General features: G+C 47.6%; 1 long non-coding RNA gene across 1 annotated transcript; it reads right to left on the bottom strand.

Moving 5' to 3' along the window:
• Positions 1-3,084: 3,084 nt before the first annotated feature.
• On the bottom strand, positions 3,085-4,371 carry LOC124029480. Its single transcript, XR_006837782.1, has 3 exons — positions 3,854-4,371; positions 3,430-3,566; positions 3,085-3,294 (listed from the first exon to the last, which is right to left on the bottom strand). It is a non-coding gene; the product is annotated as an uncharacterized LOC124029480 (long non-coding RNA).
• Between the last annotated feature and the right edge of the window lie 961 nt (positions 4,372-5,332).

Here is a 5,332-nt window from a genome sequence, read left to right as displayed (position 1 = left end):
AGATTTCAAAAAGGCTTTTCGGCGAAATCAAACGATGCTATTATCTCAGGATAGCACCCAAGCAAACGATGCTATTATCTCAGGATAGCACCCAAACAACGATAGCTATCATCTCAGGATAGCACCCAAGCAAACGATGCTATCATCTCAGGATAGCACCCAAGCAAACGATGCTATTATCTCAGGATAGCACCTATCATCTCAGGATAGCAAACGATGCTATCATCTCAGGATAGCACCCAAACGATGCTATCATCTCAGGATAAACGAAACGATGCTATCATCTCAAACGGATAGGATAGCACCCAAACGATGCTAAATCTCAGGATAGCTATCATCTCAGGATAGCACCCAAGCAAACGATGCTATTATCTCAGGATAGCACCCAAACGATGCAAAGGATAGCGAAACGATGCTATTATCTCAGGATAGCACCCAAGCAAACGATGCTATCATCTCAGGATAGACCTAGCACCCAAGCAAACGATGCTATTATCTCAGGATAGCACCCAAAGCAAACGATGCTATCATCTCAGGATAGCACCCAAGCAAACGATGCTATTCTCATCTCAAACGGATAGCACCCAAGCAAACGATGCTATTATCTCAGGATAGCACCCAAGCAAACGATGCTATTATCTCAGGATAGCACCCAAGCAAACGATGCTATCATCTCAGGATAGCACCCAAGCAAACGATGCTATTCTCAGGATAGCTGAGGATAGCACCCAAGCAAACAATGCTATTATCTGAGGATAGCACCCAAGCAAACGATGCTATTATCTGAGGATAGCACCTCAAGCAAACGATGCTATTATCTGAGGATAGCACCCAAGCAAACGATGCCATATCATCTCAGGATAGCACTCCAAGCAAACGATGCTATTATCTGAGGATAGCACCTAAGCAAACGATGCTATTATCACCTGAAACGGATAGCACCCAAGCAAACGATGCTATTATCTGAGGATAGCACCCAAGCAAACGATGCTATTATCTGAGGATAGCACCCAAGCAAACGATGCTATTATCTGAGGATAGCACCCAAGCAAACGATGCTATTATCTGAGGATAGCACCCAAGCAAACGATGCTATTATCTGAGGATAGCACCCAAGCAAACGATGCTATCATCTCAGGATAGCACCCAAGCAAACGATGCTATCATCTCAGGATAGCACCCAAACAAACGATGCTATCATCTCAGGATAGCACCCAAGCAAACGATGCTATCATCTCAGGATAGCACCTCCGTAAACTAAGAGAGAACAGCATATTTCAACCCTGCAGGCACGACACAAAAACGCAGAAATCAAAATATAATTCATGCCTTACCTTGACGAGTTGTTGGCACTCCAATATGTCCCATAAACATCACAAATGGTCCTTTTGTTCTATTAATTCCGTCTATATATCCAAAATGTCCATTAATATATATCCATGTTTTTGGTGAGTTTGATCCAGAAAACACCGGTTCCAACTTGCGCAACGTGACAAAATATCTCAAAAGTTACCTGTAAACTTTGCCAAAACATTTCAAACTACTGTTGTAATACAACTTTTGGTATTTTCTTTACGTAAATAATAGATAAAATTGAAGATGGGATGATCTGTGTTCAATACAGGAGGAAAACAAACTGAAGCTTTCTGGTCACACGCCTCTATCTAACAGTACACTACAAGTGACCCTCGTTTTGAACAGGGCTACTTCTTCATTACACAAAGGAAAAACCTCAACCAATTTTTAAAGACTGGTGACATCTAGTGGAAGCGGTAGGAACTGCAAGAAGGTCCCGTAGAACTCTGGATTCCCAATGAAAACCCATTGAAAAGAGAGTGACCGTGTCGGCGTTTTCCGCCTGCTAAATAAGTTCTGTTATACTCACAGACATGATTCAAACAGTTTTAGAAACTTCTGAGTGTTTTCTATCTAAATATACTAATAATATGCATATCTTATATTCTGGGATGAGTAGCAGGAGTTGAATTTGGGCATGAATTTCATCCGGAAGAGGGAGACAGGTGGGCCTTCTTCAGCCTCCTCAAAAAGTGCAGGCGCTGCTGTGCCTCTTTGACCAGGGTTGAGGTGTTGAGGGTCCAGGAGAGGTCGTCAGAGATGTAGACACTAGGAATTTGAAGCTGGGCACACGCGACATCTCAGCTGGAAGCTGGAGTTCAGGTTCAGGGTTGAGAAGGTGAAGTTGTCTAACCTGACAGACTGGGGTCCAAAGTCCAGTTACACAGAGAGTGTGTATAGAGATGGGCTGTGTGTAGAGGTGGGCTGTGTGTATAGAGATGGGCTGTGTGTAGAGATGGGCTGTGTGTAGAGGTGGGCTGTGTGTATAGAGATGGGCTGTGTGTGTAGAGGTGGGCTGTGTGTAGAGGTGGGCTGTGTGTGTAGAGGTGGGCTGTGTGTATAGAGGTGGGCTGTGTGTAGAGAGGTGGGCTGTGTGTGTGTAGAGGTGGGCTTTGTGTATAGAGGTGGGCTGTGTGTAGAGGTGGGCTGTGTGTATAGAGGTGGGCTGTGTGTAGAGGTGGGCTGTGTGTATAGAGGTGGGCTGTGTGTAGAGGTGGGCTGTGTGTATAGAGGTGGGCTGTGTGTAGAGGTGGGCTGTGTGTATAGAGGTGGGCTGTGTGTAGAGGTGGGCTGTGTGTATAGAGGTGGGCTGTGTGTAGAGGTGGGCTGTGTGTATAGAGGTGGGCTGTGTGTATAGAGGTGGGCTGTGTGTAGAGGTGGGCTGTGTGTATAGAGGTGGGCTGTGTGTAGAGGTGGGCTGTGTGTATAGAGGTGGGCTGTGTGTAGAGGTGGGCTGTGTGTATAGAGGTGGGCTGTGTGTAGAGGTGGGCTGTGTATAGAGGTGGGCTGTGTATAGAGGTGGGCTGTGTGTGTAGAGGTGGGCTGTGTATAGAGGTGGGCTGTGTGTAGAGGTGGGCTGTGTATAGAGGTGGGCTGTGTATAGAGGTGGGCTGTGTGTGTAGAGGTGGGCTGTGTGTAGAGGTGGGCTGTGTGTAGAGGTGGGCTGTGTGTATAGAGGTGGGCTGTGTGTAGAGGTGGGCTGTGTATAGAGGTGGGCTGTGTGTGTAGAGAGGTGGGCTGTGTGTGTGAATAGAGGTGGACTGTGTGCTGTACAGTACCTTGTGTATCTGGCCTGTGTCTCGTCAGGTTGACACACCCCTGAGCAGTCATGTGACGGCGTAGGCTGTAGTGATTGGCTGAGGCCAAGAGGCAGTAGGTGTGGTCTGGACTGAGATGGGAGAACACTCTCTTTGAGTCCGACTCAATGTCTGACATAACCTACACACACAAATCAATGAGAACTCTGTTGAAAACGTGATTTTGGTGTGTGTGTGTGTGTGTGTGTGTGTGTGTGTGTGTGTGTGTGTGTGTGTGTGTGTGTGTGTGTGTGTGTGTGTGTGTGTGTGTTCTCACCGTGGCGTTGTGTTCCTGAACATTCTTCAGCAGTGTGATGTTGTATAATTTGAAGATGTTCTGAGCAGGATGTTGAAGCTCGACACATAGACTCTGGTTCTCCACCCACAACTTCAAACCTGGGGCACTCAACACTGCTGCAGAACACACACACACGCACACGCACGCACGCACGCACGCACGCACGCACGCACACGCACGCACACACACACACACACACACACACACACACACACACACACACACACACACACACACACACACACACATTACACACACACACACACACACACACACACCATGTTGTCTTACTGTCTGAGTAGGGTTGTACTGTGTCTTACTGTCTGAGTAGGGCTGTACTGTCTTACTGTCTGAGTAGGGCTGTACTGTCTTACTGTCTGAGTAGGGCTGTACTGTGTCTTACTGTCTGAGTAGGGCTGTACTGTGTCTTACTGTCTGAGTAGGGCTGTACTGTGTCTTACTGTCTGAGTAGGGCTGTACTGTGTCTTACTGTCTGAGTAGGGCTGTAATGTGTGTTACTGTCTGAGTAGGGCTGTACTGTCTTACTGTCTGAGTAGGGCTGTACTGTGTGTTACTGTCTGAGTAGGGCTGTACTGTCTTACTGTCTGAGTAGGGCTGTACTGTGTCTTACTGTCTGAGTAGGGCTGTACTGTGTCTTTCTGTCTGAGTAGGGCTGTACTGTGTGTTACTGTCTGAGTAGGACTGTACTGTGTCTTACTGTCTGAGTAGGGCTGTACTGTGTCTTACTGTCTGAGTAGGGCTGTACTGTGTCTTACTGTCTGAGTAGGGCTGTACTGTGTCTTACTGTCTGAGTAGGGCTGTACTGTGTCTTACTGTCTGAGTAGGGCTGTACTGTCTTACTGTCTGAGTAGGGCTGTACTGTGTCTTACTGTCTGAGTAGGGCTGTACTGTGTCTTACTGTCTGAGTAGGACTGTACTGTCTTACTGTCTGAGTAGGGCTGTACTGTGTCTTACTGTCTGAGTAGGGCTGTACTGTGTGTTACTGTCTGAGTAGGGCTGTACTGTGTCTTACTGTCTGAGTAGGGCTGTACTGTGTCTTACTGTCTGAGTAGGGCTGTACTGTCTTACTGTCTAAGTAGGGCTGTACTGTGTCTTACTGTCTGAGTAGGGCTGTACTGTGTCTTACTGTCCAGTAGGGCTGTACTGTCTTACAGTCTGAGTAGCTGTACTGTGTCTTACTGTCTGAGTAGGGCTGTACTGTGTGTAACTGTCTGAGTAGGGCTGTACTGTGTCTTACTGTCTGAGTAGGGCTGTAACCGGGTCTGCTGTCTGAGTAGGGTTGCCACCATGACTTACTGTCTGAGTAGGGCACATGTACTGTCTTACTGTCTGAGTAGGGCTGTACTGTGTCTTACTGTCTGAGTAGGGCTGTCCATCACTCTCTCCAGGTATGTCCAGTTTGACGTCTGCTCTTCCAGCTTCCTCCCCACTCTTCCAGCTCCTCCCACTCTTCCAGCTCCTCCCACTCTCCAGCTCCGCCTCACTCTGACTCTAATTTAAAAAGGTCATCCAGCCTTCTGTCCAGGAGCTCGCCTGGCAAATCTTCCATCACTCTTCTTTTTCTCTGACTCCTTCACAAGAGGACACATCATCACTTCTCCCTTCTCTCTCTTCTCCTTCTCTCCTTCACACTCTCTCCTCCTTCTCTCCATCACTCTCTCTCTTCTCTCCATCACTCTCTCTCTTTCTCCTTCTCTCTCTCTTCCTCTCTCTCCATCACTCTCTCTCCTTCCCTCTCTCCTTCTCTCCTTCACTCTCTCTCTCCTTCTCTCCATCACTCTCTCTCTCCCTTCTCTCCTTCACACTCTCTCTTTTTCTCTCTCCTTCACTCTCTCTCCTTCTCTCCTTCCTCTCTCTCTCC

This window comes from Oncorhynchus gorbuscha, unplaced genomic scaffold (assembly GCF_021184085.1).
Source record: "Oncorhynchus gorbuscha isolate QuinsamMale2020 ecotype Even-year unplaced genomic scaffold, OgorEven_v1.0 Un_scaffold_6510, whole genome shotgun sequence".
Lineage (NCBI taxonomy): Eukaryota > Metazoa > Chordata > Actinopteri > Salmoniformes > Salmonidae > Oncorhynchus > Oncorhynchus gorbuscha.
This window is presented reverse-complemented; position numbering and strand designations above follow the sequence as displayed.